This window comes from Balaenoptera physalus (genome assembly GCF_965194825.1).
Source record: "Balaenoptera physalus genome assembly, chromosome: 21".
NCBI lineage: Eukaryota > Metazoa > Chordata > Mammalia > Artiodactyla > Balaenopteridae > Balaenoptera > Balaenoptera physalus.
In genome coordinates this window covers 37425959-37440933 of record NC_138902.1, presented here as the reverse complement: position 1 = coordinate 37440933, position 14975 = coordinate 37425959, and positions in this window count along the sequence as shown.

Sequence of the window (14975 nt, the reverse complement as noted above, 5' to 3'; positions counted from 1 at the left end):
CACTTTATTTGGGAAATAAAACCCAGGGCAAACCCAGGACAGTGACACTAGGGGGAAGAACAAAAGAAAACAAACAAACAAACAAAGGAAAGAAATATACAGATGAATTTGATCTACCTCCAGGCTCGGTATTGTTTCAAAGCAAGCCTCAAAGAGTCACAGCAAGTCTTGAGTTAGGACTTCTGCTCAAAGGGTCCCGCATTTGAGTGGATCAGAAAAGAGGGAAGAATGAGTTTATCTGCGTAAGGTTTTGCCATTGCTTGTTTCCCTTCGGCCGGCTTCCCTCTGTGGGAAGCAAGCTCCTCTCCACTTCAAGCTTCTGTGACTGTCTGTCAGCGGCTGCCCAGCAATGTGAATTCCGCTCCCCCAGTTAAAGTGTTTTCTCAGCACTCTGAACTGGAGGGGCTGCCCTGCCGTAGTTAAGACACTGACCAACAGAGGAAGGTGGTTGAGAGAACCTGAGCCAGCACACAAGGGCTGTATCTGGTACGTCACCTCGGAGCCAGATGTACTCAAAGCGTACTTCAGAGATTAAAGGTGATTTTGTCCAAGTCCTAGAAAAGAGCATTTCTCATCCACCAGCCAGAAGCGTCGTGTTTGTGCTTCCTGTTTCCCGTTGCCCGTTCCCGAGAGCCCGCGGGTTCTCTCTGTCCTGCTGTCCCTCCAGTGTGCGTCTGTGACCATCGACAGTGCTGCCTGGCATGGATTAGTTTCCTTTTCAAGTAAAGTATTGTTTAACTTTTTTCTCCTAGATGTAAACCTTTTTAAAATGGGTTCTAGTTAAAAAATAGGTAGGATTTGATTCCTTTTAAAAGGTGAATAGTTAAAAATATAATTTGTATTTATCACAGCATGTCCGTTTCAAAAGTAGGTAAATTATTTTAGAAGAAATGTAAAAGGATTTTCCCCCCAGACGCCTAAGTTATTTTGGTACTACTTCCTGTTCATTATATAAGTAAAACTGTATCATGGGGTGGGGAGAAGTCAAGTTATGAGCTTAAAAAAGAAGGCAAGTGTCAGTGAAGTGAGACTGTGGGTAGAAAGGAACCATGGATAATGTTGAAGTAATACGTGGTGTTAACTGATAGGGCTACTTTTTTTTTTTTTTTTTAATGTTCTGGTACTTTCATTTGTTAAACCTGGAAACATATGAATCATTTTGTGTGGAGTAAAAGTCCACACAAAAGAACAAAGAACTCTGAGAAATATAAATGACTTCAAATGGTTCCTACATGCTTAGCAACATAGTTTTCTAGCTAGATATTGTAATTCACAAAGGATCATTACTGTGGACTTGTACCAATGTAATTTTTGCAGAAAAGGTGTTTTTTTGTAAGGTTAACTCAGCTCAATCAAAATGCATTTCTGTTGTCTCTTTCCAAAATCCCTAGTTTTGTTCATATTCTTACTTTGCTTAAAAATTATGTAGAGCCTACAGAATATACTTTGCTATTTATACAAGCCATATAAGTAAGTAGTTAATAATTCTGTTTTAAAATCAATTTATAAAATTTATCAATTGAAGAACTTCACTTGTGTCTCACAAAATACCCTGTGAATTTAGTTGGGAAATAATATAATTTGATTTTCTAAATGAAGAAACTCATCTTTAAGGACATTGAGAGAATAGCTATGGTTAATGGTAATAATGAAACTATGATACTGGTCTTAAGATACCTATTCCAAAACTTAATGTAATATTCCATTTTTTGGTTACATATAACAGTAACATGGCTTAAAATTATTGCCTTTATTTTTATTCCATTATTTTTAAAATTAAACTACTATGTTTTGTTTTCATAATATTTTTATTGTGCTAAAATACATGAAACAAAATATGTCATTTTAATCATTTTAAGGGTAAAATTCTATGGTACTAATTAAATTCAGAATTTTGTAAAACTATTACCGCTATCTATTTCCAAAATTTTTCATCACCCCAAATAGAAACTGTACCCATTAAGTTATAACTCCCCATTTTGCCCTTCCCGAAGTCCCCAGTAACCTTTAATTTACTTTCTAAATATATGAATTAGCCTAGATATTTCATATGAATGGACTCATACAATGTTTGTCCTTTTGTATTGGCGTATTTCATTTAGTATAACGTTTCGAGGAGTATCAGTATTATAGCAAGAATTGGAATTTCATTCCTTTTATGACTTAATAATATTCCATTGTATGTATATACCACATTTTGTTTGTCCATTCATCTGATGATGGATATTTAGGTTGTTTCCACCTTTTGGCTATTGTGGATAATGCTGAAGTAAATGTGGGTGTGCAAATATCTGCTTGAGTCCTTATTTTTAGTTCTTTTGGATATATACATAGGAGGGCTAGAAGTGGAATTTCTGGGTCCTGTGGTGATTCTGTGTTTAACTTTGAAGAACAGCCAAACTGTTTTCCACAGTGGCTGCATCATTTTACATTCTCATCAGCCATGAATGCTAGTGCCAGTTTCTTCATATTCTTGCCAAAGCTGGCTATTTTCTTTATTTTTAAATTATAGTCATCCTTTTAGATGTGGTGTGGTATCTCATTATGGTTTTGAGTTGCATTTCCTTAATGACTAATGATGTGGAGCATCTTTTCATGTGCTTATTGGCCTTTTGTATACCGTCTTTTGAAAAATGTCTATTCACATCCTATGCCCATTTTAAAAATCTGCTTGCTTGTTGATGTTCATGAAGTAGTTATTTATACACTCGGGATATTAAGCCATTATCAGATAGATGATTTTCATATATTTTCCTTATTCTGTGGGTTGCCTTTCCACACTTAACGGTAGTGTCCTTTCCTGTATAAATGTTTTACATTTTAATGGCATCCAGTTTACCCATTTTTAAAATTTTTGTTGCTTGTGCTTTTGCATCATATTGAAGAATCTGATGCCAAACCTGAGGTCATGAAGATTTATCCCTGTATTTTTGTCTAAGAGTTTTATGGTTTTAGCTCTATTATTTCTGTTGACCCATTTTGAGTTATTAATTAATGTATATGGTGTGAAGTAGAAGTCCAGCTTCATTCTTTTGCACGTGGAAATCCAGTTGTCCCAGCATTATTTATTGAAGAGACTAATCTCTCCTCATTGAATGGCCTCGGCCCCCTTGTCAAGAATCAGATGGCCATTGACATACGGGGTTTGGAGTGGACTCTCAATTCTTCCCTTGTTCTACATGTCTATCTTATTTCAGTACCACGCTGTTTTGATTATTGTAAGTTTGTATGAGGCTTTGAAATGAGGTGGAGTGAGTCTTCTAACTTTATTCTTCTTTTTCAAGATTGTTTTGACTATTTTGGGTCCTTGCAATTCCGTATGCATTGAAGGATCAGGTTTTCCATTTTTGAAAAAGAAGGCTGTTGCAATTTTGATAGGGGTTGTGTTCAATCTCTAGATTGCTTTGCATAATATTGATACCCAACAACATTAAGTCTTCCAGATCCATGAACACAGGATCTTTCCATTTATTTAAGTCTTTATTAATTACTTACAGCAATGTGTTATAGTTTCCTTGAGGATTACATTTAATCTCCCAAATTTATAACCTATCTAGTTATAATTTGTTACAAATTAACTCCAAGAGTGTATAAAAATTCTGCTTCAGTACAACTCTTTCTCTCCCACTAATGTTGCTGTTGCAAATAACACCTTTTACATTGTAAAGCTGTTTTACAATGATTTATAACATTTTATAATGTTTTATAATATTTTATAGTGCTTAAAATGATTTATAAGGTTTTATAATGATTTTATATATTTGTCTTTTAACTTTGCAAGAAATAAAAATTGGAGTTACAAACCAAAAATATAATAATACCAGCTTTACCTTTAACAAAGATCTTTATTTCTTCACATGGCTTTGAGGTAATAGCTAATGTCCTTTCAATTAAACCTGAAGGACTCACTGTATTATTTTTGTAGGTTTGGTTTAGTGGTAATGAACTCTTAAGCTTTTGTTTGTTTGAGAATGTCTTAATTTCTCCCTTAAATTTGAAAGATAGCTTTGCCAGATACAGAATTCTTGACTGACAACTTTTTTCCTTTCAACACTCTAAATATGCCATCCTACTGCTTTCTGGCCTCCAAGGTTTCTGATGAAAAAATGGCTGTTAATTATATTGAGGATCCCTTGTCCATGATAAGTCGTTTTTATCTTGTTGATTTCAAGATGGCAAGTGGCTCCGGACGGTTTGATTGTCATGTGTCCCAGAGTAATCTTTGAGTTTATCCTACTTTGTGTTTGTAGAGTTTCTTGGATGTATAGATTCATGTTCATCAAATTTGGGAAGTGTTTGGCTGTTATTTTGTCAAATATTTTTTTCTGGGTTGTTCACTGTCTCTTCTCCACTTGGGTCTCTGTGACACCTATGTTGGTCCACTTGATGGTGCCCCACAGTTTCTGTAGGATTTGTTCCCTTTCCTTCATTCTTCTTCTTTCTACCACTTGTATTGGATGATTCCCATTGTTCTGTTTTCAAGTTAATTGTCTTTGCCTTTTGCCTAATCACGTCTTCTGCTGATTCACTCTAGTGAATCTTTCATTTCAATGGTTGTCCTTTTCAGCTTGGTTCCTTCTTATACTTTCTTTATCAGTATTGATAGTCCTATTTTGTTCACTCATTGTTTTCCTGATTTTCTTTAGTTCTTTTCCATGTTTTCCTTTAGCTCTTTGAACATATTTAGGACAGTTGTTTTAGTTCTTTGTCTAGTAAAGCCAATATCTGGACTCCCTCAGGGATGGTTATCTGTCAGTTTATTTTGTTTCTTTGCATCAGTCATACTTCCCTATTTCTTTGTATGCCTTGTGATATTTTTGTTGTTGAAAACTGGACATTTGAATATTACGATGTGACAGCTCTCGAAGTCAGATCCATTCTCTAAAATTTTCTGGTTTTGTTGTTGTTTGTTTGTTTGTTTTTTAAGGACTTAGTATTCTGTTTGTGACTTGACATTTTCCCAACTATTTTTGCAGAGATTGCATTCCTTTTCATGTGTGACCACTGAGGTTCTGCTCCTTAGCTTGGGGTCAGCTAGTGTTTTGACACATTTTCATGAATGTCAGGAGAGTAAAAAAAGGAAAAAAAACAAACCTCTCCTAGCCTTTGCAGATTGGCTCTGTGCTGGGGCCCTCCATCAGCCTTAACCAGATTTGCACTGAGGACATCTTAGAACTTTCAGGGGCATGCATCTTGCCTTGGGTGTCCATAGAGCTTTTAGTTTATGCCGCTTCTAAATGCCCTAATTTCCCAAAGTAGCTCTCTCTCTCAGGCTCTTTCTGCCAGACCTTAGATAGTCTATTGTGTTTCTGAAATGTAATCTTTTAGCCCAGGTGTCTGCAGGTTGTTCATCCAGTTTACAATATTTTCAATCAACGCCCTTTGCTTTCCCAGACTGGGTCAGTTCTGATTTAGGCAAAAGAGAGAAGTACACCTTGCATTAGGCCTTCTAGTAGCCCCCAGACAGATCAGAACAGATTAAGGGATAATTTGTAAATAAGATCTACCCTGCACCCTTTGGAGTCTTGGATAGGGTCCCACACTGGGAATTCAATCTGCAGTCTTCAAGACTTCAGCTAAACCATCAGGGGTGGGGCTAGGAAGAGTAAAAATGTCACAAAGCTTTGCTACTGTTGCCTTTTTCTTGATTCAGGGTTTGCTTGGTTGCTGTAAACCTCTGATTGTTTTTCAGAGTTCTGACAAACTGTGTACTGACAGTTTCTGCTTGTTTTTAAATGTTTTTGTGGGGGACAGGAGCTTGGAGCTGCCTATCCTATCATTTTGCTGACGCAACTCCTCTGTTATAATTCATTTTCAAATTATGTCAACTTTAATGACAGCTGAAGTTTTTATGTTGTAAAGCTGTATATAGCTAGAACATAGGATTATTAACAAAAATATGATTTTTCTCCTAAACTGAAATAAAAATTAAACATATTGGAAATTCATCCAGTGGTTCAAAACAGTATTATAATTACTTCCATTATTGGCTTTTTAGCCATTTTACTAGTTTCTTTCTAGATAGCTAAGGATTATATGTTAATGCTATAATTTGTATTTTATAATTTTAAACTTATAACTGTATTATAGTTTATATACTATTCTATAATTAAAATTATAATTTTATTATGAATATTTTCTTACTATTTAAAATTAGTATTTTTCAAAGTGTTTTAGTTGTATCATTTTTAGTGTTCTTCATTGATCAAAAACTATTAAGAAATTTTAAAATATTAGGCATAAGGGAAATATCTTTAAAACACTAGCATATTAAGGATATGATAAATACACCATTGAGAAAGACTGCCCTCTCATACCTACCTTTCGACCTCAGGTTATTTATTTTACTTTTCTTAAAACAAGGTCATGGCCATTTTCTATAAAACCCTCTAAAATATGAAAAAAGTACAAGGAAAAACTTCATGCTTAAAAATTAAGGATAAAAAAGTAAGTACACTTCTTTTTCTTCTCAAAAATTAACCAGAAGCAGTGAAAAGAGTGAGAAACCACCCCAGCTGGGACAGGCTGAGTTCGTGTTTCCCAGATACATTACAGGAAGGGATGCTAAGACAGCAAAGCCAAGTAAGCATATAAGAAGCAGGTAACCATGGTCTCTGGCTACAGCCCAGAGAAATCCAGCAAAGGATGTTTCTCCAAAGCAGGTGATGGACCCTGAGGGGTAGCCTTCCTTCAAAACAACGCAATGGAGCAAATGGGCTACTGTGGCGAACCTTTCTTAGACTTTGTGGCCAACCTTTCTTAGACTCTGTGGCCGTTTATTCTGCAACACCTGGGACATCATGTTTTCAAGGAAGGCAGGGGGAGAGAGCTCCTGCATCGTGAGCTAGCCAGCAGGGTTATATTTCAGCCATGGGGACAAGTAAAGGTTAAAATATCTCACGTCTACTGAAGTTCAAGGTGAAGCAAAATTCCTCTAGCCAGGCACACAGCCCTGCCCTGTTCCCTCACCCATATCTTCTTTTGTAAACAGCTCATTCAAGAAATGCTAGGAAAGAAATGAAAAAAGAGCTAACCTTCAATCACTACATAGAAGGAACCAAACCAAAGGGAAAAGAAATCAGAAAAACGCTTGGCAACAGAGAGCACTTAGTTGGCAGTTCTTGCCAGAAAGCAGATGACAGTCAGTCCCAAATATATTGCTATGAATTAAGGGAATAAAAGTTTAATGAAGCAATCACTTTTGTAAAATAAGAGAAAGATCCCCAGTGCAAAAGCTTAGGGAAGACAAGGTACAGAAGTAAAACTGAAACATGAACGGGCAGACCTCAGCAAGGAGGGAACAAATTTGAACTATCATTGAGATGGAAGTCGCATTGAAAGCTAAGGAAACAAACAAAACAACACTGCTGAGAACATAGCACATGGTAAAGAGGAAAGAACTCAGAAACATGAATATGACAAATTAAAAATAAACGGAGAGTTAATAAATATTGTGAGTAAATTATACAAAGAGAAGACAGGCCAAGGATATTCATCAGATATACATTTGGTGTCCACTGAATAGAGAACTAAAGCCATAGCAAAAATACCTACAATTGTAAGTTAAAGGTTATTGTAAAGAAATATAAGCATCCTTCACAGCACGTATTAAAAAGAGAATAATGCAAAGATATTCTAGTAAAGTTGTTGCACCTCAGAGTTAAATAGTTCTTTGGGCATCAAGTCAAAAAGAATAATCAGCTTATAAGGAGAAAAATTACTAGGCTTGCTTCACATTGCTTGGCAGTAACCTTCAATACTTGAAGGGTAATGATGCTTACAATAACGTCAATTAAAGTGTCCCTCAGTAATTTTACAGCTAACCAAATTGTCGTTCATTTATAAAGACTGATCCAAAAACATTGAAAGAATTCTGAAATATAGTTGCAAGAAACTCTTCTTGTACAAAGTACAGAGTGGAAAGCCTTGCTAACAAATAACGGGTAACAGTTTGGGGACCATTAAAAATACTTAACTGTAGGGTTAAGACTAATACAAATGGGCATTCATGTTACATGTAGAATACAAATGCTGCAAAAGCTGAGCACATAAAGTAACAACGTGTATAACAAAACACTTAACATAGGTTGAGAGATGAAAAAGGAAAGAAGTTGTGAGATAGGGTAATATAAACGTATTTATCTTTAACAGGAAAGCATTAGGAAAAAAAAATCTATACAATTGACAGAGTGGAAAGAAGGGAGGGAGAAAAAGGCATAGAAATATGTGAATATCCTCATTAATCACAAGAGTGACTCAATAGATACTATGTGAGAAAATAAAGAATTATAAATATACAAAAGTAATGTTATAGAAATAAATATATAACGAATATAAACTTTCTATAATTAGAACAACAGAACAGAAAACAAAGCTAATGTGAAAGCAAAACTAACAGAAACACAGATCATGCAGGAAATCCTTAAAAGAAAAAATAGGAACAAAATATAAGATTTCATAAAACTAACACCAACTGTATGTGTCCAATCTGTAAAAATAAACTGCCTAGATTTATCTATTAGAAGTAAAAATTCCCAGATTATATCTCTAAGTAAAATTTATCCACTCTGATAAGTGATTTATGAGTGTTGAAAGTAAACAAGAAAAATGCAAACCCAGCAAATACAAACAAAAGGAAAACAGAAATACAATCTTAATGCCATAAAAGGTTGAATTCAGGAGAAAAAGTGATCAAGAGATCAAGAAGGGGCACTTCATGAAATATTGTAAAGTCCATATTTAGGGTTAGTCCAAAAGAACATGATATTAATTGTCATAAAGCAAGACTAAGAGGAAATATAAGAATAAATACATGGGAAGTCAGTAGTTTAAAATAGAGATTGACAAACAATTGCCCACAGGCCAGTGCATTCTGCCATCTGATTTTGTAAAGAATGTTTTACTGGAACACAGCTGTGTCCTTTTGCTTATTTGTCAGTGGCCTCTTTCAAGCTATAAGTAAAGAATTGAGTAGCTGCAACAGAGCCCAGGTGGCCCACAAAACCTACGGTATTTACTATCTGCCCTTTATAGAAACAGTTTGGCCACCTTGGTCTAGAAGACTTAGCCCATGGTAGTCACTATAGGGAGGGAAAGAAAACCAAAAAACTAAATAATAGAATTAATATTGTAAATTATTAGTAGTGTGTTATTTATATATTTATACATGAACCCTCTAAATTCAGAAAGTACACTATCTTTCAGAGTGCCAATCAACTTTTCAGGAAAAAACAACAACAACAACAGAGTATGTATGAGGCTACAAAGTTAAAAAAAAGGCAAGTTCTCTGATTACAATTCAATAAGCTAAAAAATAATAACAATTAGAAAACAAAATGATGCTACTACTTGGGAATTCAAAATCTTTTCCTTAAATAGCACTTGGGTCAAGTAGAAAATTAAAATGGCATATGATTGGGTATCTAGAGTATAACAATTAAAAAATAATACTCCATATATTAGAATGTGTGAACAGAGCTACAGCAAGATAAAGAGAAAAATAGTTGGTCTTATATACTTAAAGTACTTAAAGAAAGAAAGTAAAAATAAGAGTTCAGTGTCTGGGCTGAAGGAGTTAAAAGCTGACTGAGTAAGGTTCAGAAGTAATTCTCTAAAATATGGAGAGTTGCTGTTTAGTGACATGATTTGGGAACTGGGTAATCTGGGGCATCTTAGAAACAATGAGGAACAATTTGTGGTACGTGGCTTCTTTATCACTGTTGGAGAGGTAAACCATGGGGTGGGCCCCTATGGATATTTTAGACATCATGTATCACATTTGGAAATGCTACGTTGACTGTTCAGTGTTGGGCATCCTTAAGGTACAACCTTTCAACGGGCCAGAGCATGAGTGGAGTCTCCAGGTCGTGGTAAAGGCTTCTGAGTCATTTGCAGCAGTGAGCAGGGGGGCTGCTGGTGTCCAGAGCAGACAGCAGCCTCTGGTGGGGTGCAAAGGTGGCATGGTGGTCCTCTCTCAGACAGGTGCCCCTGCTGGCTCTGTAGCATCCTTGGTTTTTGACACTTTCCAAGCCCTCTCCTCCAGAATTTCATCAGTCATGTGAGTCACCCTGACCCTTCTGACTAATCACCCTCAAAGATAAAACAGTAAGTCTATACCTGGTACAGATTGCATCCAAGAACCCTGAGGATGCCTGCTCTTGAGGGCTCCCATTCTTTGGGTTTTTGTTCAGATTTAGGAGAGCACAGAAACGGAAGTGCTTGACTTCTCCTGAAGTGCTATGGGACATGTCTTTGAGGAGGTGGTATTGGTGCTGAGTCTTGGGCCGTGAAGAGGTGTTTATTAGGTAGGAAGGAATGAGAAGGGTAGAGGGGAAAACATGTGAAAAAATCTTTTGATACAGTTTTCTCAGTTACATTATAAGCATGTTGTACCTTGAGGGCCGATGACATAGCTAACATGGATTTACCTCCTGCACAAAGTGCTGAACATATAGATGCTTTCTCCCAAGAACTAGTGATGCTTAACAAAAATAAAAGCTGGTATTATAGGTGTGCTAAATTTACCTCTCTCTCTCTCTCTCTCTATATATATATATGTATATATATGTACTTATCAAAATCAGTTAGCTTTAAGAGCTACAGATTTTCAGGATTGACACTTGAGCTATAAAATCAAAATCTCCGAGTCAACTTATCTAGCATTCTATATTTAAAAAGAGCTTCCTCTGGGATTCTGATATGTAGATATCTCTGGGATCTACAATTAATTATATCTATAATTTTAGCTATATAATTTGAAGTCAAATTTAGAGATAGATGATAGATAGATTGATTTGTATTGGCTGCCTTTGGCAATATTAATGCAGTTATCACTAGTAACTTTGTTATTTCCAGATATTAACAAAAATGTAATATTCAGTCATCTTATTTTTTGCTATTAATTTTGTAATTTGAGAAACCTTTGGAGTTTTAATGTTGTCAATAATTTAGCAATTTTACCTGAAATTTGTGGAGGCATGGTAAAGCCTTTATACATATTCTAAAAATTACCATGTATATTTTCTATTATTTGTGATGAAGTATATTGGCAATGAGCATATTATTTTTATAGATGTTCCCATTGAACTGTGCATTATTGTGCTACTATTCATGTTAACACTTGGGAGATATATATTATATATATGTATATGCATACATATGCATATACATCCTAACATATAGTTCTAGATATAGGTATATCAAGACCTATATAACTATATCATCTATAGTTGTATCTGTAAAGCATTGCTCCAAACATCTTGAGACTTAGTTCCAGTTTTTATGATCGATGTCTAAGTTTCTCAAAAATTTGCTAGTCAATGAACTAGATTTCAGCTCCGGCCCATAGACTTAGTTATATATGACCCTAAATCAACAGCTAAATGTAAAAACATTAAAATAGCTAGCAGAGCTTTGCATTCAGATAATACCTATTTTAAAAAAGGGAATAAGGTATCTATAAGTACAAAATTTGAGTGGTTTATTATTCATGTTATAGTTGTTGTAGTAAAAAATGAATCTTGAACTAAAGAACACCATAAAACTGTTAAATGTTAATGAAGTATAATTCATTTTTGTAGCTGGTATTAAACATTTATGAACCACTTTATATCTGCACAAGTCCTTACTAACAACTTCAGATTCATACATACATACCCAGCATCACTTCCGATTGAAGTAACTACAGGATGAAATTTTTGTCTGAACACGTGGCAAAGTTCATGACTAAATTCCTATTTTGAGTTTCATAAGTGCATTATCTAGTTTAGACTCCTTATACAGAACACTGAGAAATCGTTTGTGCCATTTCTGGCTCCTGTTTTAACCCGATAGAAGAATAAATGAGATGTAGTTCAGTCTCGCCTAAATTATTTCATGGTGTGAATCTTGAAAGTAGCTTTGAAGCAAATGTCTAAAGCTTTTTAGATTGGAGTTTGATAACATATGTTGTTTTCTGATGAGGAACTAAAATTCCCCTGGGCCATAAACGACATAAAGAAAAGTCATCCATTGGTTGAGAAGGCTCCCACAGAGACTTGCTAATATGAGAGTCAATATTCAGGTTCTTATTTTCGAATAGTTTAAAAATTTATTTTTTCAGTTTATCTTTATTGTATTTTGAAGAAAGTAAGGTTTTACTTGCCAAATTTGTGGGGGGGAAAAAAAACACTGTCTAATTGCAGCGGCTCACCCAATTTCATACAGAATATTAGAAAACATATTAACTATAGAATCCAAGATTCTTGAAATTGAAGTGTTTTTCTAAATAATTTCCTTTTTTCTCTTTGGGGAAAAAATAGAAGAACTGAAATCAAGGTGGACAATACAAGGGCATGTCTTTCTCAGGCTCTTATAAAGTTGGGCGTATTAGAGGTGCAGATGTCTGAAGTGGGTCAGTCACAAACCGAGATATCTCCTGGCAAAAGCTTGGGGCAGTGAAGAACTTTACAAACTTTAGACCTTGTGAAAAACAAACAATTAGGGTGAAGATGGAAAAAAAAAAATACTCAGAGGAGATAACAGTTTTGTTGGATAGTGGTGAGGATCTTATGCTTCCTGTACCCCCAAACGTTTTTCCTGCTTTTTAAAGTAATTAACTGTATTTGAAAAATAAATGCATGTTTCCATTTTTAAATAATCTAGCAGGGAACTTCGGAAAGATGGACTCAAAGGCTTCTTACAGGCTTTTTTTCCCTAAATGAATTATGTCTCTTCTTTCCCACTTGGGGAACCACTGACCCTGGGATGCTCTCCCTCTTCTGTTTTCCTACTGTTACTTTGTTTCTATTCTCACCTCAAATAGCAAAAGGAAGTGTCTATAAAGTTACTTTAGATACACATGTGATGTGTAGGGGAAGATTTTGAAGGCTGGAAACATTCTGTGCCTGTCTGCTGAAGCCAAATAATTGAGACTCTACTTAAGCCAAATTTATTCCTTTATGTATAAGAGAAAGGACAAAAAATGAAAGCAAAATGCTTTCTCCTTCAGTGAACACATGTGCTCAATTTATGGTTATACCTTTTGTGCATGAACAGAATATCAGACAGCTGATCCTAACGGAGTGACACATCTCTTACATTCATTAGATTTGATGACTAATTGATTTTCTTAAGGACTCTCATTTAAATATGCTTTGTCCATGTCCTAACACTCTATCCTTTGCCCTCTTTTCCTTTTGCTTTGTGAAATCTCTTGAGACCAGTTCATCATTCACAGTAGTTAATCAGCACCTCCAGCGTTCGTCTGAGTTACGGCTAGAACCCACAGTTGCCCAAAAGATATATCCGTACGGATATATCACATATCTGAGTCAAGCTTAAGTTCTCTCTCCTGAATCTGCTGCTCAGCGTTTCTTACCAGTCTCTCAATCTCATATTCTTCACATTCATCAAGATACCAGAAATGTCAATAATTCTTTCTCTCTGTTTTCCATAACTCACAGGTAACTCAGTTTTTCCAGTTCTATGACAATAATCCAAGGACCTAAAATAAAAATGCTTACAGTGAAAGGGACACATTTGAGTGGGGGCGTGGGTGGCGAAGGTGAGCTGGGAAATGGTCACTGGTGTGCTGCCCAGGACCTAGGGACGGAAGGGAAGAACGAGGGCTCTGGCAGATGGGAAAACACAGACGCCCCGATGGTTTCCATGTGGAAGCCAGAGCTCAGTTTTGCCTCATTTGCACATCTCTGTATGTCCTGCCACCTTTAAAAAATAATAATCTGAAGATATAAAATTTTAGGTGGGATATCTTAATATTGGAATAATGACACATAATTTTAAAAAATACCTTCACGTGGACCAAAGAAAGTTTTACGGCAGGCAGACTGGCAGTCACTTGGGGGTCACACTGCTTGTTCTCTGGTCGTTTCTCTCCTTCCGTGGCTCTGACTCACACTGTGGTCATTCCTCCTACAGGTCTTCCTTCTGCCCTTCTTTCTCCATTCAGATCCCTTCTTCGTTTCCCTGCCAGTTATTTTAACCGGCTTTATCATGTGCACCCTCAGTCAAATATCTCTGTGGCTCCTGGCTGCCTCCCACTCTGCTTATCTCACAGGGGAAATCTTTTGATAACCGAGCTTCACCGTTGCAGGCCAGGACCCCAGCCCCCCATTATGTGTTTATGGACAGCTCCATGCTGTATCACGCCTGCCTGTCTCGGTTCGTGGCTCTCAGTGCGAGATGCTCTTCTCTCTTTCACAACCAAATCTCCACTCCTTTCCATGTGCTTCCTCCTCCTTGAGGTCCTCTTTGATTGATGACCCGTACCCAGAAAGACTTTAAAAATGAGGTTAGGGGCCCATCTACTTGTGTCAGCTATAATAATGCGTATTGACAGATCATGCTGCAGCTGGGGTTACTATATTGATTATGTCCTATAATGTCGTTACGGCTTGTAGTGTGCGCGGTGCAATTTCGTGCACGGGGGTAGTTCGTTCTTACCACCACTCCATGAAGTAAGCAGAACCGCGATGATAAATCAAGATAACTAAGGTGGCTTCTCCCTGGTCCTCAGGAAGCGAATGAGGATTAGAACCCAGCCTGATGACTGCCGGAGGCACTGTGAGAAGTGGAAGTAAGAAACAGAGTCTGCACTTTGGGAATATCATCACAGTGGGATTGAATGCATGAAAACTCAATTTTTAGCATGAAATTCAGACAATAAGCATGGCAGTGATGTGGGCCATGCTCTAATGATAAGTGCAGGGAATTCAAACAAGATAGAGATGTCCTGGGGATGAGGCAGGGTTGATTGATTAAGTTCTTGGAGGAGGATAATTTGAAATATAGTCACCTCCTAATTATTCATCCCTGCATTTAACAAGCACGTGTGGAAACCCTGCCCAGTCAAGGCTCTGGGCTCGGCACTGTGTGTGCTAACGGAGTGAAACAGAAGCTCAGATCAGCCAAGCTGGCATTTAATCAAAACATCAGTTAGAACCAAAAAGGAAATCTGTGCATTTAAGGTGCATTGA